The 25079-nt window shown below is 45.9% G+C and overlaps 1 long non-coding RNA gene across 1 annotated transcript; it reads left to right on the top strand.

Annotated features, from left to right (window-relative positions):
- The first annotated feature begins 1299 nt into the window (after nt 1–1299).
- On the top strand, nt 1300–20456 carry LOC140691204 (uncharacterized). Its single transcript, XR_012066762.1, has 2 exons — nt 1300–1448; nt 19793–20456. It is a non-coding gene; the product is annotated as an uncharacterized lncRNA (long non-coding RNA).
- Nucleotides 20457–25079: the final 4623 nt, after the last annotated feature.

Raw genomic sequence — 25079 nt, 5'->3', positions numbered from 1 at the left:
TTGTTACTGAATGAACTCCTTGCCTCAGTCTCTTATACATTTACAAATGGAGAGATGAGCGTTCTGCGATCTGGGACCACGAAGTCCCCACTTCCCTTACGTAGGTGGCAGCATGTATCTTTAAGTCCCTTGTAAGCCACCAGGAAGGGCTCTCAATCCCAGAAGAAACCTATTCCTGGTGTTTGCTCCGCTTAGATGGCAGTCATGAGAACTTCCCGAGTTTGGCTCTGTGATCAGGGATTAAGGCACCGTGCCTTGTCCTCAACAGGGGGAGGGGCTCCAAAGAGACAGCCAACTCCTTTGGGCAGAGAGTGAGATGGAATAAATCGTCAACACTTGGGAGAGCAGGACACCAAGTTCCTTCAGAAGGGGTGGACTCCAGTGGCTAAAATGCCCTAGTCCAGTCTCCATGAGCCTCCAAACCTTCAAATACACAACACTCAGCTAACTCAGGTGCTGACTCGAGAGTGTGAACAGTGTCACTTTCCATTTATATCCTTGGTGCCTCCCTGGGGTGTGTGTGTGTGGGGGGGGTGTGGGGGTGCAGATGCAGACTTTGAATACAATGTATTGCCCTTGCCCTTGAGTTAGTTAGAATTGCACCCTCCATACACAGTGATATGAAGTGCTCTTATCAGCACCAAAGGGCTATGGGTAGAGAGCCGACTTTCCTCTCCTGAAACAAAACCTAAGGGTATGTGTGTGTATTTCCTCCCAGCTTGAAACCCCAGAGAGTCTAAAGCCCCCTCCCTTCAACCGCCACCCCCCGCCCCTACCAAAACACCCAGTGGACTGCAGGACAAAGGGAGAGGAAACGGTGGGTCAGCAACTCGAAGTTTCTACAAATACAACACACACCAAATGCAATAAAGTGTGTAAGACAAAGACTCCCCTTTAAAAGCAGGGGCTATAAAGTGCAGAGGATCGCACGAAAACGAGGAAGAGAGGCTTCTCTCCCAATTATTGTGCACTTTCAGCTCTATTTTGTTGACCTCGCTGATTTCAATCAGCTTTCAGCACATCCAGCCTTCCCCTGCTATGAATCAAAACCTGGAGGGCTCTCTGTTCTCTGTGCTCAGGGAAAAAAAAAAACCCTTTGATAAGGTTGTTATGGATGCAAGGCAGAGCGGGTAGGGCTGGGTGCTCTTCTCCGGCTGGCATTGCACATTTATGATGCCAACCAATGAAGATGCCCGCGCTCGGGGTGCGGGGTCTGAGAGGGGCGGAGTCAGAGGCGCGGGTGGGGCGGGCTCTGACTTACCGCTTTATTGGATGCTCTTCTGGTGAAGGAGGGGCAGGTGTTGGGGGATGTGACGACAGGCTAGCACCTCGAAGCTGCGTCACTGTCTCTGGGGTCCGTGGAGGACTGACGTTTCTTTGAGGAAGGTCAGTGAACCGATGATTTGCAACACTGTAAGCCTCTTTGGTAGAACGTAAGCTCGATGAAGGTAGGGGTATTTTTTTTTCTCCCGTCTGCTTTGTTCACTGATCTGTTTAGATGTCTAGAAATGTGCCTGGTACATGGGAGGTCCTCCACAAATATTTGTTGCATGAATGTATACTGGGCACCCTCTTTTTTAGAGATGAGCCCAAAGTGAGCACAAAGCCCTCTCTCCTTGGCTCTGGTGAAATTAGGAGGTATTCTGGGCTCCAGGCTCTTGCAGTGAGCGGCTGTTGGGAAGTAAGTGGGAAGATGGTGGAGGAGAATCAGGGGGTTCAATTAGCTGGTACTAAAAAATATGAATGCTCACGTACATATCACCTCCCCTTAGCCCACTCCTGCTTCCGAGGGAAAGAACGAACACCCTCCCCTACCTTCTTTCTTCCTCTCATGATTAGGCTCTTAAGCATGATTTTTTAAAAAAAAATTCCGTTTCTTCTTCAAGGCTCCCCATGACATTTATTTATTTCCTTTTGGATGCTGGCTATTGGTGTAACCCTGGTTTTAACCTCTACTATATCAATTTCCTCATTTGTAAAATGGGGTTCATAAAGCTGATCTCATAAAGTGGGTGAGAAGAATAAATGAGTCAATGTAGAGAAAGTCACGCTCTCACCACTTTTGCGCTTCTTCAGCTTCGGTAGGGTCCCCATCACGGCTGGAGCCACACAGGGTCCCTTTGCCACATTTTGCACCTCGAGTGGTTGGATATTTCCAACTAGAAACTGGATCACACGATCTTTCAGGTGGAAAAATCCACCTAAGAGCCTTATGGAGAAGCAATAGAATGAGGGGGTCAGAAACGCGGGCTGGGCCGGGCAGTGGTCCGGTGGGCAGGTGGCCGTTAGGTTGCCTGGGTTCACATTCCTGCTTGACCCCTCCACCAGCTGTGTGATGCTGGACATGTTATGGAATCTCTCTCTGGTCATTTTCCTATTCTAGAGAATAGGGGTGATATTCATTCAACAAGTATTTTTGGATCCCCTCTGTGAGCCAGGTACTCTTAATTATAGCATCTGCATCACCACTGGTTGCAAGGATTAGGTGAGATCGTGAATGAATCGCACTTGGAACAGAATCTGCTCATGAGGAGACTGGAACCGATACTAGCTATTGTTATTATTTCGTATGGTTCAGATGCCAAATCCAAATCCTGGACTTACAACACCCATCAATGGTTCTCTTTTGTTAAAGAGAATATTGAGAATTGAAATTATCCAGAAAAATCTAAGCTATGTGGTCAGTGGATCTGTCTACCAAATGCTTTAAAATAAAAAAAAAATAGCTCTTAGTAACTTAAAGATACCCAATAATTACTTGTGGCTTGGGTCTTCCATTTTTCCATCTCTGACATATTCCCGACTCCTCTCCACTGAATCGCCCCCTGCATTTTTAGGTAAAACCTCATTATTATAACTGTAGCAATGATGACGCCACCTCGTAGGTATGCTGCACTGAAATCTAACCGTTTCCAAAATGCTTTCGAGACTTGGTACCTCACTGGCTCATGTGGGAGGGGGTGCTATGCCTGCTCAGAGTCTGTCTAAAGATGATGATACACTCCTGTTTCAAGTCTGGGAGGGTGGTGATCTGCCCTGCTCACTGCCTACAGAGTCCAGGCTCTCTGCCGAGAAGAGCTGTGGAGACCTGCACCCCCCTGCCCACCCACCCACTGTAGACAGAAACATCGTAGTGGACTGGGAATAGCTTTGGGGATCAAACAGAGAGGGGTTCATTTCCAGGTCTACCACTTACTAGGGAAAAGGCCAAGTAGATTCCTGATCTCAGTTTCCTCTGAGAGAAAACGGGGCACAATATATATTCTGAAAAGATGTACGAGGACTGTGACGCAAGAGTCTAGGAAAATACGTTCGCGCCTCAATAAATATTACTTCATTTCCCCCTTCTCACCTCCACCGTCCCTGAACACTGCCTTCCCTGTACGCCTCCTAATGTTCTCTGGACTTGATCTTTATCCTTCCCCCTCCACCATGCCCTGAGGTTTTTGTTTTTTGTTTGCTAACCCTGAGTTGTTTTGAAGTGTGTGTGTGTGTGTGTGTGTGTGTGTGTGTGTGGAACGGGGTGGGCGGGGATGAGGTAGAGCCTGGCTCCTCTGATCTGTCCTGCGGGAGGAACCCAGCGCAGCAGCCCCACGTGGCTCACATAGCACCATAAGTTAAACACAAACAAAGCAGAGGTTGTTCTGCTTGTCAGCCTCCGAGACCATATGGAGCTGAGACATGATCGTATTACCTCTGCTATACTGCAGTCGAGCTAAACAGAAAAGCCATAATAAACTATTCTAGGGAGGTCCCCGAGCTGCACACACAGGCAGCACAAACAGATAAACAAGAGGGTAGCTGTTTTTTTTTTTTTTTAAAAGGAAGGGGCACCAAAGAAAAACAAGGGAGACAGAGGAGGGAAAGATGGAGGGAGAAGAGAAAGGGAGAAGCTAGGAGAGAGAGCTGTGGGGCAAGACCACTTCAGGGGAATTGCATCAACAGGGTTTTGCTTCCAAAAGGGTTTCTACCCTGTGGGAACTCCCTGGTAAAATCTGGTTGTAATTTTAGCTTCTCCATGGCTTCTGTCTATGTTTGTGGTGGAGTTGGGAATATTAAAGAGAAGATGAAAATGACATTTAGGTATATTTGACGCAGCCTTAAACCCCCTCTTAGCTCCCTTCCCTCCTTCTCCCCTCCTTGTGCCCCTCACCATCATGATTCCAGTCTAGAAGGTTGATAAAACTCATGTCTTCTGACACTGACTGGACCTTTTTCTTGTCTTCAGCAGTTGGTGCTGAGTGCCCAGGAGTCTGCATGTGGGGGTGAGTTTAGGGGGAGAGGGGGTAGATAGAGAGAGGGGTGCATGGTTCAGATGGAAGCTACATTGCCCCTCTGGTTGGGCAGGCTATGTGCCCACTGGAATTCATCCCAGACCTAGGGGGAAAGGTAGAGGAAATAAATAAACCAGGGAGAGAAAAACACCCCACAGCCATCAGATGTTGCTTCTGAACAAAGCCTTCCAGTAGGAAAGAAGGATTCCCAAAGTGGCAACGAACCTACATGGAAATGTCTGTGAGGTTAAAAAAAATTCCCTGTTTGCACACTGTTTATTCCAGGTGTGAAGAGCAAATCCCAACACTCTGAGAACTGTCATCTGTTTTGAAAGTTTGTGCAAGTGTAGAGTTCCAAAGCAACACCACCACCAGCAGTAACTACTGGCATGTAGCAGCTACCTCCTGCTCAAACGTTACAGCTGCTCTTTCGAATGCTTGACTTACAGGTGCCGTATAGCGTGGTCGCTAAGGGTGTGGGATCTTGATGTAGACAAACTTGGGTTCACATCTGAGGTCTAACACTAACCTGGTGTAGGGGCTTGGGTATCTGGTGCAGGAAGATGACGACAGCAAAGTCCTGGGTCAACAGCTTTGCACCCACCTTGAGGAAAAAAGTCAAGATAGGAATGGGAGGATGGAGGACCATGGGGAGGAAAGAAATTGATGGATATAAATATTTTGGAAATTATTACTGGGTGATTGATCATTTGGAGCATTTGAGAGAGAGAAAAGAGTAATTGATTCACATAAAGCAGCACATTTTTAAAAGGTCAGGCAATTATAAACTCCAGGAAAAACAATCTTCGAGAAATGACACATAATTATGGGAAACTACCTGGCTCAGCAGTGAATAATACTTATACAGTTATAATAGTATAAATACAGACTACTAATTTAACTCTAAATTGTGATATAATTACATCAGAAAGATAGGGGAGAGACAGTAGGAAGAAGGAGGTGGTGTATGAGAGAGGGAGATACTCACCTGCAATAATAGGAATTGAGTAGAAACTGTCTGAAACTGATAACTCAAGAAATAGCAGAAATAGCAGGATAAATATATTACTGAAAATTGGAAGTAAATGCCGGTAGAAAGTTACCAAGACTTAAGAGAGTTTATCTCTGTTGGACTGAAGCGGCGAGGTGGGGTAGATCAGAAGATTGCTATTATTTGAGTTTTTTAGCACTATATTTATATATATATTTAAAACTATGTACCCAGATTATTTTGGTAAATAACTTTAAAAGATGATACATATAAAGTGCTCAGCATGGTACTTGGGATACAATAAATGCTTAGTAAGTGTCAGCCATCGTTATAGTCTGAAGTGGATGTAGAAGGTTTATTTCATCCATTATTATTTTTTTTTGCTTTTAATTATCTTTTATTATGTAGAATTATTACAGTTCGACTACACATACACACTGCATTGCATGTAAATACATATGTGCAGTATACTGCACATGCTTTTAGTTTACATATATGTACTAATTATTGTTTCTAAACAGATTAGATCTTTAGCTTTTTAAGCTTACATAGTTATCATATTTCATCCATTGTCTTGCCTTTAGCTGTTTAATACCTAAACTCCCCCACAGGGCTAACCATCTCACAGGGTAAATTCAGCAACTGCCAGCATCAGCCAGTTATGGGACCCTGGCCAAGATACTCTCCCATCGTCCACGATGACCTCAGCAATGTAGGACATCAGGGCCCATCCTGGATACAGTCGCCAAGCAGGGAAAGTTGCTGTAATAGTCATTCTGTTCTTGTGGATGGCCCCCCCAAATGCATCCATGTCCTAAATCCCTAGAACCTGTGAATGTAACCTTCTCTGGCAAAAGGGACTTTGCAGATGTAATTAAGTCAAGGATCTTGGGATGGAGAGATTGTCTTGGGTGATCACCATGCACAGGATGTAATCACAACAGTTCTTCTGAGAGAGAAACAGGAGGAGTCTGAAGCAGAGACAGGAGATGTGACAATGGAAGGGAAGGACTGGAATGATGAACTTGGAGGATGGAGGAGGGGGCCACGAGCCAAGGAATACGGGCAGCCACTGAAACAGGAAAAAGCCAAAGATTCTCCCCTTCAGGGCCTGCAGAAGGAATCAGCCCTGCTGACACCTTGACTTTGACCAAGTGAAACTGACTTCAGACTCTGACCTCCCAGATGGTATGAGACTAAATATATGTTGTTTAAAGCGACTAAGTTTGTGGTAGTTTTGTTACAGTGGCCATAGGAAACCAAAAGAATCTTCAACCATAAAAATTTCCCTCCCTTTCCTTTCACCCTCTATCATCTCAAACAAAATACCACAAGTCTGGTAACCAGGGCCTCCCTGGGATATGGAAAAATGTATTTGCATTAAAGTCTTATGAGCTGTTGTATATCTTTCAAAGAAATGTTACACCTTGAAAAAAGATTCTAGGAAGAGAGTCTCAAAGGCAGAGAATTATTTTTCACTCATATTTGTATTTCTAGTACCCAGCACAGTGTCTCGTTAATAAATGATTGCTGAAGGAATGAATAAATGGCTAAATATATAAACGAATAAATAACTGAATAGGACTCTAGACTCAAAGAAGTTTCCACCGCCCCTCATTAGCCAAAGGTATTTAATACTCCTTGCTGTTAAGAAAGTCTTCTTGCTGCCTAATTGAAATCCCCCAAGCTGAATTTTAAGTGCTGTCTTTTTTTAATCCTCAGTGGATTTAGTGAACATCTGGTCATCAACCAACATTTATTAAGTCACTCTTAGTTTTCTTTTTTCAGGCTAAATCATCTCAATTCAATGAACAGTTCATACCAGTCTTCTTATTGTCATGGTCAGAGCAGGCCGGTTTCTGTGATCGGTTTTCCTTTGGGCTCCAACCGAACAGGACCGTGATGGAGTGGGGCTCCTAGTGTATCTTCCTTCTCTAATCTTCGCACACATCTGATTAGGGACTATGGGCGAGGAACTTCTCTGTCTTTGTTGTCAGCAGTGTGCTTAGAGAAAGTGGGACAATCAGAGTCCTGCTGGGACGGACCTCCATCAGTGGCCAATCTCTGTAACCTGTGGAAGCAACACAGTGAGAAGCTAAAAGCACAGATTGTAGCCACCAATAAACCTAGATTCCAAGCCTGGTTTTCTCACTTACTATCTTTGTGACCTGGGGCAGGTCACAAAACCTCTCTAACCTTTAATATTGTAATCTGGACCACAAGGGGCCTTGTCATGTTGTTGAGAGGATGAAGTTAAACGCGTAACTAGCTCTCTTAACTGTGCCTGGTACAATCGAGCATTTGCTAAATGGTCACTACTGTGGTGAAGGTACTGGGAAAAGGTGTGGCAAAACTTGTTTTTCTCCTTCCATAATGTTCTGGGCCATTTATGAAGTGGGGATGGGGGATTCAGATCAGATCTTCTTGGGGAAGGAGGAGCAGAATTCATTGATTCAGCCTACAGGCATCTATCTTGTCCTCTAAGGGAGTTCTCGGTATAGGAGGGAAATAGATAAATTCAACATTGCAATACAGTGTGATAAGGAGTTGTGGAGTGGCTTCGAGAGCCGGGGGCACATTTGAATGAGTCTTCGAACATGAATAATTGCTCTCTTGGAAGAGATAATGGCATTCCAAGGAGAAGAAAAAGAACATACAAAGCCACTGAATGTGGGACAGTGTGATGGGTCCAGGGAAGAGGGCAGTCCTAAGAGTGACTTATCCCATTTCCAGTTCTCCATCTCCTTTTTATTTTATTTTATTTTGTTTTTTTAATTTTTTTTAAATCCACCTTCTACACATATGATGGGTTTTTAGTTCTTGGCCTCCTTAAGAGTGCCTCCTTAGAGTCTGGTTTGACTGTGTGACCAGGTGGCAATGAGTTGTAAGCAGAGGTCACAGGTGCCACTCCAGGCCAGAGTATTTTATTATTGATATGAGATCTTCCCAAATTGTTTTTTCTTTTATCACAGTGACTGGTAGTTTTTGAAATAGTGGCTGCTCTGTTAGTTTAGTCCCGGAGTGAGGAGATAAAGAACCAAGTCCTCAGCTCTATTCTATATTCTATTCTGTTGTGCACAAAATAATACTCTTTGTTATTCCAGGTCAGTGAGACTTTGAGTTTGTTACTGCAGCATTACCTAGCCTATTCTGACTGATACAGTAAATGCAGTCTGGGGAAATAATATGTCTTTACTTTCTCTCCTTTCCTAAGACCACTCCACTTCCCAAAGACACAGTAGAGATAGAGTTAAATAAACTTCAAGGATGCTTTGAATAGGAAACATAAAAGAAGAAGCCTATCAGTATGTGTAAAGTTGGGCCATCCAACCAACTCTTTGCCTTTGAGGATGGAAGGCGTTGTTCAAGGACTGGCAGTAAGTGTGGGGCCTTTGTCTCCCTTGGCCCCTCCCGCCTCCCTGAGTCATTGCCCAGAAGAATAGGTTTCTAAAGCTGAGGCCAAGACAAGTCTTTATAATAATGATCACTTCCCCCTTTGCACAGTTCTCTGCTCAGGGTGACATGCTTTCACGTATTTTATTTCTTTGACACATCACAACAACTTTGGGAGACTGGTGTTAAGATTCGTCTCAGTTTACAAACAGGGAAATGAGAGGTCATAAAGGTTACATAACTTTCACAAGATCACACAATTAGTACATTTTAGGGACAGGTTTCAATGTGAGGTCTGCTGAGAACAACTTATGGATTCTTTCTACTCGGCTGTTTCCCGCCCTGCTTCTCCACTTTTCTTACCCTGAGGTTGTTCAGACTGCCTTTCTAAATAAATACGTGCAGAAACACAGGGGGTTCAATTCACAGTTGTGATAGCTTCAGGGACAGAGTGTAAAAAATATACCAACCCATAGGACGCTTTCCCCAGCCACTGAGTCTTCCTCCATCAGAAGGAATGGGACGAGTATTATTATGAGCATCAAAATACTTTTATTACTACGTTGATGTCTATTGCTTTATACCTACACAGACCCAGATTTTAGCTCTGAGGGGCTTAGTCTTTTCTACTCCAGACCTTTTGCTCATTTTGGAAGACCTTGGACTGGAGGTCCTTTCTCCACATCTGTTTGGTTATGCTTAAACACCTCCTTTTCCATGCAGCCTCCCATGATTATCCAGAATCTCCATGTTCCCATGGTATATTTCTGGTTTGGTCCTTACCTGGCAATGCTTTCTATTATGGTTAGTTGTGAATATGCTGGACCTCCTCACTCAAATGTAAGCTCTTGGATAATAGAATCTGTGACTTACTCATTTTTGAGGGGGATGGGATAACACAATGAAAGGCTCTGTGTTCTAGCCTGAGCTCCATCGTTAGCTAAACTTTGTAGCTTTTGAAAAACATCATGTCATTTCTCTGGCCCTCAGTTTTCTCTTCTATAAAATATGAGATTCAAGATACAGTCTTCAAAGGACTATCACCGCTTTCCCCACTAAAATTATATGCAAATATTTATATCTGTGTGCAATTTCTTTAGAAATGGTCCAAAATATTCATCAAATTTTAAAGGGATCTGTGATCTAAGAAAGTTTGTAAACCAATAGATTAAAGAATTTCAAAGTTTCCTCCAAGCTCAAACTTTCTAAGAATTTTTCTTAAAAAATCCATCAATCAATGGAGCATAACAGAGAGCCTAGAAATAGACCTACACTTATACAGTCATCTGCTTTTTGACAAAAGTGCAAAATTCATCCACCATGGAAGAAAGTCTTTCAACAATTTTCACTGAAACAACTGGTTATTTACATTAAAATTTTTTACCTTGACCCTGCCTCATGCCACATATAAAAATGAATTTGAGATGGACTATAGACCTGAATGTAAAAGCTAAAACTATAAATCTTCTAGAGGAAAACCTAGGAAATTTTCGTGACTTGGGGACATGGATAACAATGGCTGTAAAATAAAAAAAATAATAATTACAGCTAAGTCTTATCAAAACAGGAAAATTTGCTCACCAAAGACACTATTAAGAGAACAAATAAGCAAGCTACAGACTGAGAGAAAATATTTGCAACATATATCTGACAAAGAACTGGTATCTGGGACATGTAAAGATCTGTTTACAACTCAATAATGAAAAGGCAAACCACAGGATCAAGAAGTGGGCAAAAGTTTGAACAAATACTTCACTAAGGAAAGCTTACATTTGGCCAAGAAACGCATGAAAAAGTGCTCAACAATGAGGTATGATCACATGTCCGTTAGAGCGACTAAAATTAGAAAGACTGACAGCATCAAGTGTTGGCAAAGATGCTGGAGTAGCAGTAACTCCCAGCCATTGTCCGTGATAGTACACAATCACTCTGAAAAAAGATCTGGGAGTTTTTTTTAAAAAACCAAACATACACCTATCTTATGATGACTAATACAACTCCTAATGATTTATCTAAGAGAAATAAAAACATCTGTCTACAAAGAGTCTTGTGTAAGAATGTTCATAGCAGTATTACTGGTATGAATAGTATGCCCACTGTTGGTGGGGATGTAATTTGGTGCAGCTACTATTGAAAACAGTATGGAGAGTCCTTGAAAACCTAAAAATAGTTATCATGTGATTCAGCAATCCCTCTCCTGGGAATAAATCCAGAGAAAATGCCAATTTGAAAAGACACATGCAACCCAGTGTTCATAGCAGCACTATTTACAGTAGCCAAGACATCAACAGATGACTGGATAAAGAAGTTGTGGTATATATACACAATAGACTATCAATGAATAGAATAGAAATGAATGAAATAATGCCACCTGTGGCAACATGGATGGACCTAGAGATTATCATGCTAAGTGAAGTAAGTCAGACAAAAACAAAGATCATATGATATCATTTATATGTGGAATCTAAAAAAATAATACAAATGAACTTATTTACAAAATAGAAAGAGGCTCACAGACATAAACACAAACTTACAGTCACCAAAGGGGAAGGGGAAAAGGGATAAATTAGGAGTCTGGGATTAGCAGATACAAACTAGTATATATAGAATAGATAAACAGCAGGGTCCTACTGTTTAGCACAGGGAACTATATTCAATAGCTTGTAATAACCTATAATGATAAAGAATATGAAAAAGAATATATACAGGTATAACCGAATCACTCTGCTGTACACCAGAAACGAACACAGCATTGTAAATCACCTATACTTCAATTAAAAGCAAAGAGCTTTAGCACCAGCCCCTTAAATCTGTGGACGAAGAAGAGGGCAGGGTCTGTGCAAGTGGGGGCAGCAGCCAGGGCTGGACAGAAGTGCCTGGGAAGTGTCCGCAGCATGCCCCACCCGCGGGAGGCAAGGACAGGAGTCACTGGTGACACTCGGGCCAGTGGGCCCGTCTCCCTGCTCAAGACAAGTGGGAAAAAGACTCTTTGGAGCCTCAGGAGCAAGACGCTCAATTGGATGGAGCTTCAGGTTTGAAGATGTGCTACAGCTTTGAAGAGAAGGGGAAAACACACACACCATCCAGCCACCTAGCCCCAGGGCCCTGCTGTGGCTCCCGCCCCTCCCTCTCCCCTCCCCCTTCTGCCAATTCCACTCCCTTTGATTGTCAATTAAAATAAACCGCCTTGTATTCCAAGAGGCCTGGCTTCAATCTATCTTGGCCGGGAGGATACGCACAGATTTGTGGCAGTGCCCGAAAGTCCTTGCTCAACCTTTTTAATATCTGAACAAAGCAATCAAACCCGATAAGATCTAGCGAAGGCGAGATCACTCTTCTGTCCCTGGGATGGAAGCTTATTAGGCTGTGGCCCACATCATCAGAGTTATTGTGCCATGTTAAATTTATTGGTACTATCTCACCTCATTAAATACTTAAATAGACCTGACAGGACAGAAAAACGGGCTTTTTAATTTTTCCCCCCCTTCTATCCAAAGGGAGCTGGTGTTTCCCGCGTCCCAGTTCACCTCTGCTACAGCTGTTGGCAAAGAAATAAGAAGGCAGAACATGGAATGGACGGTACGGAGTCCCGGGGTCCTCCCAGCCGCCAGCCTGACTTGGGGGAGAGGTGACAGAGCCCCCGGCAGTGTGTGTGCTTTTCAGTGGGAATGGGGTGAAGAGAGGCAGCGAGGAGCCCTGGTGTTTGCTCCCTCTCTGCTGTGATCCCCAACTCTGTCTGGCTCTACATTTTCTAGGAGGAGCCTTTCAGTTATTTAACCAGGACAATGGCCAGAAATAAAGGTCGGGGTGACTGAGGGGAGTAAATCGGGGTGTTTGGGGAGCGGGTGAGAGCCGTGGCAGGTGAACAGCAAAGCAGCCCATTCTCAGTTCTTCCTCCAGTGCTGCGTCCTGTGGTCTTGATTTAGCAAATAGCCCTGGTACCCAGGGCTGGATGGTGGCCAAGGCCGGGATTTCCCCAGATTCAGAGCTAGAGAACTTGGCAGACGGGGGAAGACTTGCAGGCACCCACTAGCCTGAAGGCCTTGCAGAGGATGCGAGGTGGGTGTCAAAGAATGCTGATTTGCTCCTCTGCCTACGCCTTCCCCAGCCCCCGGCGGTGTGTCTGTGAGTGTGTTGGGGCGGGAGGTGGAAGGTAGAGTGGAAATTCAGGGCCTGGAGAAAAACAGCAACCCGGAAAATGTTCCTTAAAGAGTTTCATCTAGAGTTTGATGCTTTTTCCTCATTCATCAAGCCAATTTCCTTCTCAGCCAAGGTGATTTGGGACACAGCCTCCCTGCATCCGCTGCCTCTCCTCATAGCTCCACCTGCAGAGAAGGTCTCTTTTCTCCAGCTGTTTCTCTCTCCCAGCACCGGTCCTTGTTTGCACCTTGTTAATAAGGTGGGCAAGGGGCCAGGAAGCAGCTCCCGGGCGCCTTCCGTTCCTAATGCCCTAAATGGCCATGACACCGCACTTAATTTCCGTTTTACTGCAACTGCTGGCGGGACATCAGCAGGCCGAGACCGGGGTCCTGTGACAGTATCTTCGGCAGTGGCCATCAGCCTCCCTGTAACGAGATGCCACGTGGAGCCCGCCATTCTGCAGTGCCAAGCTTGGGGGACTTATGTAACTGTCCCCTTGTTCAGAGCACAGGGCTCTTTACAAGCTCCGAATCTCCCAGCGTCAAAACAGCCATAATCCCTTGCCCACCCTGGGAGGGAAGGCAGGCCGTGACCAGATGGGTTATCTTTGTTATCAGCTTAAAAGAGTGCGGGGCACGTAAAACCTAGGGCTTGTGCGGAAAACCTAGGGGGTTGACATTTACCAGCTGGGGACCGTTGCCCTTTCTCTTTCTTGAAATGTTCCAAAGTAGGCTTGGGGATGTGAGTTGGTCAGAAGCCACGGGCAGGGCTTCTGCTGCCTTTGGTGTACATGCAAAAAATGTTAAATAGGGACCACTGAGGATGAGCTGTGATGATCATAAGAGCATATCAGCCATGATGAGGCTTTGGAGAGATTTGGAAGTCTGCCATGCATGTGGGTATAAAGGCCCAGTTTGGTCTAAACCAAATGTTGGTTGAGGGGAGGGAGGTGGGCGGGGGTCAAGGAGGTGATTAATTACCTTCCGGGTGGCAGTATGTCTTCATTTGGAAGCTGCAACCTCAATTACTTTTAATTGCTTCCCCCATGGCCTTAAATCAAGGGCTGGCCTAGAATAGGGGTCAGTTGCTGACATACACGTCCTGGGTGAGGCTGGTGAAAGGTGGACCGTAAGGTGAAGGGTCACTCTGGGGCACGTGTGGTGCTGTTTCATCCAAGCCTTCCCTCCAGGACTGAATGATAGAACTGATGATAATGGAAATCAGCATCAGTCATACCCCAGACACACAGAGCATCTTCAGAGAAGCCCAGTGTCTTTTCTGATCCACTGATCATGTTTGTCTTCACCGACTCACGGGGGAGGTCAGAAGCAGTGAGCAGGGAAGCCTTCCCACGGTAGGGTGGACAAAAGAAGTCAGCCCCATCCGTCCGTGCACCCAGTTTCATCCTGGTGCTCTCCTCCAGGACAGGGCTCCTAAACCCAGTGGATGGGATCACCAAAGTGCTGATGAAAAATGCAGATTCACACACGGGACGTGTGGCATCACCTTGCAGGGCAGAGGGCAGGGCTACCTGCACGCTGAACTGGCTCTCCGGCTGCTCCCGGGTGACTGGCATTCGGGAACCCGGCACCAGGCTTGCGGTCCTTCTTGCCTTCCAAGTACGGAGGGACTCTCGGGGGCATCTCATCTCTGTGCCCTCCCTCCCTCTTCCAGTTCTCAGACTTGCCAGGGCTGGAGACAGTAGTTTCAAAATCTAGGGCTCCTTTGGAATTCAGGCAGTAGGAAAAAGAAAGAAAAAGATGACCTGAGACGGGGGTGTGCTTTGGGGAACACCAGTCTCCTCCTTTGGGTGCGGATGGGCGTGGCGGGGGGGGGTCTCGGGGAGGACTATAGAAGACATGGTGATTCCAGGTAGAGCAAGTCACGGCCCCCTCTCTCAGCTTGAGTCTGCTCACCTGCAAGGTCAAGGGGCTGGAGGATGATCACTTACGGCCCTTCTTTCTCTCACACTCTGGGAGTCTCTAGTCTTCTGGCCAAACTCCCCCCTCCCCTTGGTCTGACATCAGGGAAGGAGGTCATTTCTGCCTCTAGGTAAGGAAAAGAAATTGCAGTACCCTAAGTATCAATCACACGTAGATTCTTGCCTCTCTCTCCTGTCTTTTCGTTCTAATCCATCTCCCTCGGTCTCTCTCCCCATGAGCCAGAGGTGGAGTCTTGAAGCAGACCGCCCCACCCTCTGCTCAGTAAAGCCCATGAAAGTGACCCGGCCTGGGCTGTTCATTTCTGCTTTTTGCATAGTCCTCTCCAGGCTGGAGAGTTTCTTTTGGCATCCTACTCCAGATGTGATCCCCGGCTGGCCCTTCTCAATTTACTGAATATCAATTATGCTCTCAGAGACAAACAGTTCTTCCTTTCTTGCTCCGTGCGATCTGTTGCCCCCAGGTTAAAATGCAGGACACTGTCTCAACGGAATCTTCTGTATCCGAAATCTCAGAGACCCCAAGTGATTAGGAAGAGTTAATTAGCAAGTTGCTGGATCTTTTAGGCCAGCTCACCAATGCCAGTGGAATTTATGGATTGTATCCCAGGGAGAAGTCAAGGATGACTCCAGGGGATTTGGCCTTAAAAAACAAAGCTGCTATTTACACTTGAGCATCGATTGACATCTGCTGGAGCCTAATGAGGCACGGTTCTTGGGGGAAAACTCTGGACATGACTATGCTCAATTGAAGAGGCATCTACCAATGGCCGCCATGTTCCCACCATGGTGCTGGGCGCTGAAGATGCTGGGTGACCAGAGAGGAAGGGGAGCTCACCTTGAAGAAGGGAGCGAATGCCCATCACATCCATCAGTACTGGTCGGTTGCAAGGTGGTTGTACCTGAAACACGCCAAGGAGGAAGGCACAGTTGGAAGGACCTTCAAAGGAGGCAAAGCTCTAAAATGTAGCCCTGCCCACTGCCTGAGTTAGCCTGCAAGTGTGAAGTGTCTGGTTTGAACTCAGTATATTGGAAAATATTTCCTTCTCTTCCTTAAAAAAATTTTGTTTCTACTACCTAGTACTTCTGCACAGAGGGCAGGGCTTTTTCTAGTATTTTTATGAGGACACAGCCCACCTTGCATGGTACAGGACTTTGATGGTGATAAATTCCATGAGTTCTTCTGTTTTGCTTTTTGTTTTTTGAGGATATTAACCTTGTCAATAGACAAAGATAAAGAGGTCTGTGTTTGGGAGCAGGAGGTTAAGAAATCCGAGAGTTTATGCCAAATTCACTGATTCCTTAATTCATTTCCTGATTCAAGTATTGGTTCTTTGCTTGAGTGGCTGATAGGCTAATGATTCATTCATTTATTTATTCAGTAAACACCCATGGATTTCCTTGTCTGAGTCCTTATCCAAGAAGATCAAGCTAAATATTATTTTTCCTTCTAGCTTCTCTCTTCTTGGTTTATTTCCAAAGCAATTAAGAGGAGATAGAGGGCAACCAGGAGGAGAGATGTCAAATTTGGTTCCTCTGGGATGCGTACCCTTGGCGATGCCAGCCCGTAGAGAAGGAGAGAGCCTTGAATGTGGAGAAAGATGGCGGTGTCTTCTTGGACTCCAGCTGCCTCTCTTTTTCCTTTGTTCTCGTCTGATCTTCCCTTGTTTCTTTGTTTCTGGAGGTTTTCAGCCTTGGTGGGATCAGCCGCTCTGGGTACCTGTGGCTTCCGCAGCCCCGCTAACCTGCCTCCTTTTCCAGCAACCCAGGGAGTAGGCAGCATCTGGTGCTCCTGTCTCCTGAGAGCCTTTTTCATATTATTTCATTTCTTTTAACCTTTATTAAGACAAACATTGAGCAGAGAAGAGTCTGTACTCCCACCAGAGACACTCTTCATTTCGTATTAAAAACAAAACAAAACAAAACCTAAACCCACCCAACCTGAGGCCCAGAGGAGAGAGAGAGAGGAGAGAAATACAAAAAAAAAAAAAAAAAGAAAGAAAGAAAGAAAAACAGTAAAAGAATATCCTAGAGATATTTTTACCTTCAAAGATCCATCACTCATTACCACATATCAGAGACACGTCTACAATCTCATCTTCTTACAATTCTCTCTGAAATAAGTGTAAATGGAAAATAATACCCCATTTTGAAAGTTCAACAAAATGTCTTTATCCACCAAATGTAGCCCCAGCTGTCTCATTTTCAGAAACAAAGCTTGATTTTAAATAGCAGCTCACCACCCAAATAAACACCGGCAGGCAGCTCTCTCCAGCTCCGTGTGGCAGAGGATGCTGTGACCCATCTCCCAGTCAACGTGGGACGGACTTCTGGAGGTGGGGCAAACACCCCAGGTTCAGCAGGTTTCAGGGGTCCCTTCCTCTGAGGAGGGAGAAATGGTAGATTCTGTAAATATTTAAAGCCAGCTCTCCTTCACTACCTGGGAAAAGGGTGGCGTGGGTTACTCATCCCCACCAGCACCCCATTCCCTCTCCAGACCACAGCGTGCAGACACCATCACACCAGCTTGGGAGGAGGAGGGAAGGAGAAGCACCTGATTTCCACTTTGATAAACAAACGATGGACCACAGTAGACTTGCTTTCCCCTTGCAGATGGAAAGATACTAAGAAGCACAAAGATGGTGAAAGCTCATACTTGAAGAGTTTAACCCCCTTTCACTAACCAGCTCTATGACACTGAGCAAATACTTGGGACTCTCATGTCATCAGTTTCTTTGGGGCTCCTATCTCCTGCTACTTAGATGTCTGATAGGAATTCCCAACGGTGTGTCCCAAACTCCAGCTCTTTCTCTTCCTCGATTTTCTCCACCTCAGTTGAAAGCAACCCTGTCATCCTGTTGCTCAAGTTCAAAAAACAAAAAAACAAAAAAGCAAGTAAACAAACAAAAACAATGTGACTCTTCTCCTGCATCTGATCTGACAGCAAAACCTGTTGGTGCTACCTTCAAATACAGCCAGAATCAGATCTGTTCTCAACGCCGGCATCCCCACCACGCCTGACCATAGACCACTGGCATTACTAACGGCTTAGGGTAGGGCAGGGAAAGCACAGAACCTGGAGCCAACCTGCTTAGAGTCAAAACCTGGCTCAGTCACTGATTAGCTGTGTGACCAGGTAACTGATAACCTCTCCCTGCTTTTATTTCCTCATCTGTAAAATGGGAATAATAGTCTGCCTCATAGGGTTGTTGTGAGCACTGATTGAGTTAAGATGCATAAAAGAACTTAAAACCGTGCCCAGCCCATAAGAAGTGCTCTGTAAGTATTATTATTAGCTGTTAGTAGTGTTTATACTCTTCACACAGCACCAGAATGGTCCTGTTAAATGATAAATCAGACCATATCACTCCTCTGTTCAAAACCTTCCAGGATGGTGGGAGGGTATTGCTTGGTGGTAGAGTGTATGCTTCACATGCATGGGGTCCTGGGTTCAATCCCCAGTTCCCCAGTACCTCCATTAAAATAAATAAACATAATTAGCACCCTCCCCCTTAAAAAAAACCCAAAAACCCCAAAAACCTTCCAAGATCTCCCTCAGATTAATTCCAAAGTCCTTTCCTCGGAGATTCTATGAGCCTTGATTGCCTGTGCCTCTCCAGTTTGTATTCTGTTCCAGCCACACGGAGCTTGCATTTCCTGGCACACACACTGGGTCATTCCTACCTGGGGATCTTGCCACCTGCTGTTGCCTCTGCCGGGGAACAGACTGTCCCCAGGGAGCCACGTGACTTTTCTCCCTCCCACTATTCAAAGATCACCCTCTCCATGAGGTCATCGCTGACTACCCTACTTAAAATTCAGTCCTAATGCTCTTCATTCCTTTTCTTTTCTGCTCTATTTTTCCTTAGCACTTATCACTACCTAATATACTATGTATTGTACTTACTTATTTTGTTTACTCTCCGTCTCTTTCCATTAGACTGTAAGCCCCACGAGTGTAGGATTTTTTTTTTGTCTGTTTCTTCACTGATACATTCCCAACACTAAAATAGTGCCTGGCACAACATGGGCACCCAATAAATATTTGCTCAATGGAGGAATATAAATGCAGTTAAACCTGACAGTCTTGAAGCTCTCTCCTTCTAGGATAACGTTCCGTGATTGTTTCATGTTATCTTTTTACCTGCAGAGCAGAGATGTTCACAGTTGTATCATCTAAAAGAGGTTAAACGACTTCTTTCATTTTTCTTTTTTTAGTTGAAATATAATTGATTTACAATGTTGTGTTAGTTTCTGGTGCACGCAATAGTGATTCAGATATACACACATACATACACATATATTCTTTTTCATATTCTTTATTATTAAGAGCCACTGGAACTCAATTTAAAAAAGAAAAAGAAAATTAAAAAAGGAGCTGCTGAAACACTGAGGGAGAGCCAGTTCTGGAACCCAGATCTTGTGACAGTGACTTCAGAGCTCCTCCCTCCCCTCTGAGACTCCTACTAACGCTACATTTTCCTACACACATTTGCTAGATGGATGGATGGATGAATGGATGGATGGGTGTGTGCATGCATGCATAAACAGATCCCCCGCCTCCCTGGGAAGCAGGCAAGAGATGATAAAGCCAGCCTGAGGAGAAAAACTGTGGTTTGCTTTGACAGCGTGAGGCTGACGCGGAGCCCAGCCAGGAAGGGTCCATCAGTGCCTCCGCCTGGCCGTGAATCATCCCCGGTGATTCAGGCACTGGGAGGCCTGTCAGAGAAATCTCAGATGGAATTGATGTATCAGGGTGTCACTCTCTCCAAGTTGTTTATCGGAAATGACACCGTGGGAGATTGACAGGTCGTCACTGGACAAATAGGCAGATCACAGGCTCACAGGGATGCCTGGCAGCCCCTGGTGCTCGGAAGACTCAAGGCCTGGCTCTGGAGAGGCCTCCGCAGTACTTGGTCAGCGCTGTGACAGGTGGTCATGAGGAGTGATGGGGTGGAACGGAAGTGACCTTGTCTCAAGGACCTCATGGATCACATAGGGTCGGGGGTGATTTTTTTTTCAGCCTTATTTCTTTTTTGCTCTTTACCTTTTCAGAGAGCCAACTGGACCAGCCCACATCAACCCTTATGAGATCTGCATGAAAGGGGCCCCCTAAGGCTGCACAGAGAGTGTGGGTTGGCCAGAACCCAGCCTCCTCTGGGCCAAGGATGTGGGGACCATTGTATCTTCTCAGATCTGCACCTACCTGCCGTCCACCTCCTTCAACACGAGAACAATGGCTACTGGTTCCTGAGTATTTACTTCATGCTCAGCCCTTCACACACCATATTCCACCCTCACCACGGCCAGATGTGGTAGCAGTTGTGCTCTCCATGTTATAGTTGAAGAAATGAGACTCTAAAGGTTAAATTACTTGTTTGAGTTATATGACTAGAAGTGGCACAACCAGGACTGCAATCCAGGTGTCTGTGACTCACAGCCTCATTCTTAACCCCTCAGCCTCACTCCACAGATCATCAGAAGCAGGCTCTCAGCCCAGCACTCAGCCAGGTCCTCAAAGCCCATCACCATGGGACACTTCTCCATGACTTTCCATTCTTCCAACATGAATGTTCCGCTTAAGCCAAACCCATATTCCTTCCAACTCCTATTCTTGTGTTTCTCAAAGGTCTTGTTGTCTTTGTACCACAGAGCTGAGCCTGGATCACAGGCTTAAATAAATGTTCGTTGAATAAAGGAATGACTTGTTTAGACCCCATCTCTGTGTCTTGTAGCTGCTTTTTGCTCAAATAAATGTTCGTTGAATAAAGGAATGACTTGTTTAGACCCCATCTCTGTGTCTTGTAGCTGCTTTTTTTGTGCCAAATTTGTCTCCATGCCAAGTGTCCTGTCCACATCTCTCCCTACCTTCAAAGCCTAATCTAAAACCCGATATTTTTCTGTTGGTTCTAGGTGTACCTTGGTGCAAAATTTAGAGTGTATCATAGTAGAATGTATGTCAAAATTTGACAAAGTATAATAAACATCTTAGAAATATGTTAATCCTTGACTTGGTAATTTTATTTCTAAAAATTTATCCTAAAGAAAAAAAAAATCCCACACATACATGAAGAGGTAAGTGCCAGGATGTTCACTGTTGCATTGTTTAAGGTGGTACAAACCTGGAACTCCCTGGAATGTTCAATAATAGAGGACTGGTTAAAAAAAAACCTACACATTCTCTTTTATATTCATGCAACAGAATACTTAGTGGTCATTAAAACTAATGAAGATATATATATCTATTGACATAGGAAATTAAGTGAAAAAAGTAGGTTATAAAATAGTACACCCAGAATAATTTGATTTTTATTAAAATTGTATGAATATAAATATATGCATCAAAAAATGTCTAGAAAAACATATATCAACCTGGAGACAACGGTTATCTTCAGGTAGGGATTATGGGGACTTTTTTTCCTTCTCTTGACTTATTCATTTTCTAATTTTCTGCAAAGCACATGTTTAAAAAGAAAGATAAATGGACATTCTCTAAGAAATGGTCTCTGATTACTCTTACCTTCCTTAATCCTCCCCAAATCTGATGGCCCCGCTGCCTGGTTCCGTGTTAGCACACGAGCTGGAGTGGATTGATTGTCAGGGTTCAGCTTTGCTCCCACAGGTGACAATTTTCCTCCCCTTACAAGCTCTTTGAAGGCTGGAGTCCCCTCTTCAATTGGTTGTTGTCTTAAGGGCAGAAGTTGGTACGTTACACGGGAGTGCTTACAGCCTTTCCCTCCCCGCTGTTTATTCCTCTGAGATAGAAAATGAAGAGTGAAATTCACCAAGCCCTTGGGGAAAAGGGGGGGATGAAGCTGCTTCCCCAGGGCCGGGCAAAGGCCCAAATTAGCCCAGGAAGCCAGAGGCAATAAATAATCCGGGGACCTCTGAGGTCAGGGCCCTGGCCTCTCTGGCAGCCACCCCGACCTGCATAATGGGCCCCGGGTGGTTATGATTCATGCGGATGCTACTTGGGCTCCTGCCAGCCTGGCCTGAGGATGCTCCACCGTTGGAACCAGATGGGCCTGAAAATACGGCCCCCCAGGGACGGCGGGGCCATGCTCTGGGGAGGCGGGTGGGCCAGAGGCCCGGAGGGGCTCTGAGAATCAGGACTGGAGACACACGGCTGCCTCGGCCTTCTTCTGTCCCTGCAGCTGCAGCCCTAGGGAGAAATCTGCAGCCATTACCCAACCAGACCGAGCAACAAGAAATGAGTTTAAAGCACCAGAAGATGATAATTTTGTAGTGAGTGGCTTGGGCAGCGACTGTGGTGATAATGTGGCCTCCCATTTGTACGGAGCTGGACTGTGCACCAAATGCTTTCAATGTATTGTCCTATTTGACCTTCACAACACGCCTGTGAAACTGTCAGGCTTTACCAGAGTTGTAGTCTCCTGACTTCACTCTGCCTGGAGGTCCACCTGAGTGGGCAGGAAGCCAGCACCGCTCAGGGCTAAAGGAATTTCCTGGGCGTGTTCCAAGAACAGAGGCTCCTTACTATGTTTGGAAGAAGTTTAGAGACAGCATCTGGCTGGGGTTGGGGAGCAACGAAAGATCCCTGAAGGCCCCAAATTCATGCCGGGGTAGCTGGGCAAGCAGGAAGTCCCCAGCCCTGGACGCCACAGTGCGGTGTTCACGTCTCCAACCACGTGCCTTGTAGCCCAGTGAGGACGCAGACTCGCTCCTTTTCCTAGACACCAGTGGACAAGGATGACGGGGTCAACAACGGAATTCTCTGCCTGGGCTTCAGACAAGACCCCTGGTGGGGTGTGTGAGCTCAGGAGGGACATGAGAACAGGGACATGGGGAACTAGGGTGGGGGAAGGGGAGGGGCAGCCTGGTCTTTGAGAGAGCTCTGGAAGCTAGAAAGAAGTATACAGATAAACAACAAGTTTCTACTGTAGAGCACAGGGAACTATATTCAATAGCTTGTAGTCACCTACAATAAAAAAGAATGTGAAAATGAATAAATGTATATATATGTATGACCAAACTATTATGGCTGTGTACACCAGAAATTGATGCAACATTGTAAAGTGATTATACTTCAGTAAGGAAAGAAAGAAAGAAAGAAAGAAAGAAAGAAAGAAAGAAAGAAAGAAAGAAAGAAAGAAAGAAAGAAAGAAAGAAAGAAAGGAAGAAAGGAAGAAAGAGAGAAAGGACGGAAGGAGGGAAGGAGGGAAGGAGGGAAGGAGGGAAGGAGGTAAGTCTCTGAGTTTGTCCTGTGAGCTCCACAGGTGGGTGGCAGGAGACTCAGCTGAGGAAAGCCAGCCAGGAAAGCCACAGCTCCGCCCGCATTCTACAAACCAAGAAGGTACATCCCAGTGGCCCCTTTCACTGTCACAAAGGGCTCCAACAGCAAAGGACTGAATAGATTTGCCCCAGCCTCGTCTTAGAGGTGCAGCCATTCTTTCATTTCCTCCCACATCTCTTCGTCATCAAGCGGATGCTTTTGTCCCTCTCAGAATTATTCTCTGATGTGGCTCCACGGGCCTCTCCCCTTGGGTTTTGTCAGCCTCAGGAATGCAGCAGCCCAGCCACTCCCAAGCACTGGTCCGCATTCTCTTTGCCTCCAGGACAAGGAAGAATGTGCTCTCTGTGCTCAGGACAACTTGGCTTCAGGGAGCTTCTGTCCTTTGGGACTAGTCGGGAAGACGGAAACCACGCCAGGCATTTCAACAGAGATGATCTGACACAGGGGACTGGTTCAATGGAAGCAGGCAGTTTCTACCTCGGTCTGGGTGAGCAGAGAGAGAAACTTGGGGCTGTGAGAACCTAGAAGCTCCTGGGAAGGACCCTGATGGCTGGGATCTGGGCCTCACAGGAGACGGTGCTGCAGACGCACCTGGAGCCTGAAGGAGGGGCCCCAGGGCTCAGAGCTCTGAGGGACAGTCTGACCCACTGGTGCCAGAGTCTTGAAAGTTCAGAGAAGGCGCTCTGCAGAACTAGGACTACGTGGGCCAAGGAGGGGGCACTGCCTGGCTGGTGCTGAGACCACTGAGGGGATGCAGAGAGCCTGGTACCGGGAGAGCCTGGAAACACCTGCTGCCTCTGGGTAAAGGGGGTCCTCTGCTTGGATGGCACCTGCAGAAGCCGCAAGCGAACATGGAAGAGCAAATCCTGTCCACTCCCCCGTCTCCCTCTAGCTCCCCCTACTGGCAGAGCCAAACAGGAGCCGAGGGCCAAGGAGAAATGCAGCGTGCAGAGTTCCGGCCCAGCGTTGCACAGCAAAACACAGGAAGATGGGCTTGGAGCTTAATAACCAGCACAAGCCTCACTCCTAGAGGATGTGTTAATGAGGGTGATATGTTTCAGACAGACAAAAGGAACTTCAGAAGGTAGTTCGGACTCTCTTACAGCCGGTGCACTTGGCCAGCTCCTTGAGTCAGCACATCTGATCTCCCGGTCCTTTGCTTTGTAGGGTAGGTCCTAAGGCTTTTATACATTGCATCAAAAAAAAAAAAAAAACTGGGGTGGGCATGTCTCCATCTTATCTCCTTTGGGATCATCTTGATCCTTTGACCCTTGCCCCAGCGGGAACAAGGCCCACTTCTAAGTCATAGGAAAAATGGAACTTCAAGTGTCGAACAATAATAGCAAGATATTATCAATGTAGGCCTGTGATTGTGTCGTATAAAAAATAAAACACACACCAGTTAATCAAAGCACTTCAGACACTTTTAAGTAATCCCACTTTGGCTTTGCATAACTCCACACACCGCCGGCAGCGTTCTGGTCTACCACCAGAGACCGCAATATACATCAAAAATTCTCCTTTAAATTTATTTTCAGTAAAGATTGGTCTTTTGAACTGCGGCAGTGGAGGCTTAAGGGTACAAAATCTCTCGCCTTTTTCTCTTTCTCTTTCTGGCGCCCCCGTCTTTTTCTTTGGTGGGGCGGCGACTCTGGGGCGGGGGAGGCGAGCAGCCGTGGGTTCCACACATCTTGTTGAACCTTCTGTCCTTTGCATGGATCAGTTCCTCTCATCTGCCACTTGATTAAGACATTAAAGCCGGAAGGTGAAGGAAGGTTGAGCTGCAGCAAGAGGGAGTGAGAGTAATTCCCCTCCACTCGCTTTGGAGAAGGGCTCCAACTGCTGGGTCCAAGGTGTCCTGGGCTATCCCATCCCCGATGGTTCAGCCTTAGGGCTTTCTCAGAACCGCAGCTTTTGTGGCATCCACAACAGTAGGAACCCAGCAGGGTACCAATGACACCCTTACACCAACGTGGAGCCCTGCCTTGCGGCCCTCACCCACAGAACAGCAAATAGGACCGTCTTCCCAGCTCACCAAGGGACTGTGACAGGTCATTTTGTTATGAGAGGACATTTTAGTGGCTAAAG

This window comes from Vicugna pacos, chromosome 33 (assembly GCF_048564905.1).
Source record: "Vicugna pacos chromosome 33, VicPac4, whole genome shotgun sequence".
Lineage (NCBI taxonomy): Eukaryota > Metazoa > Chordata > Mammalia > Artiodactyla > Camelidae > Vicugna > Vicugna pacos.
Note: the sequence above shows the minus strand (reverse complement) of the source record. Positions and strands in the feature narration are given on the sequence as shown.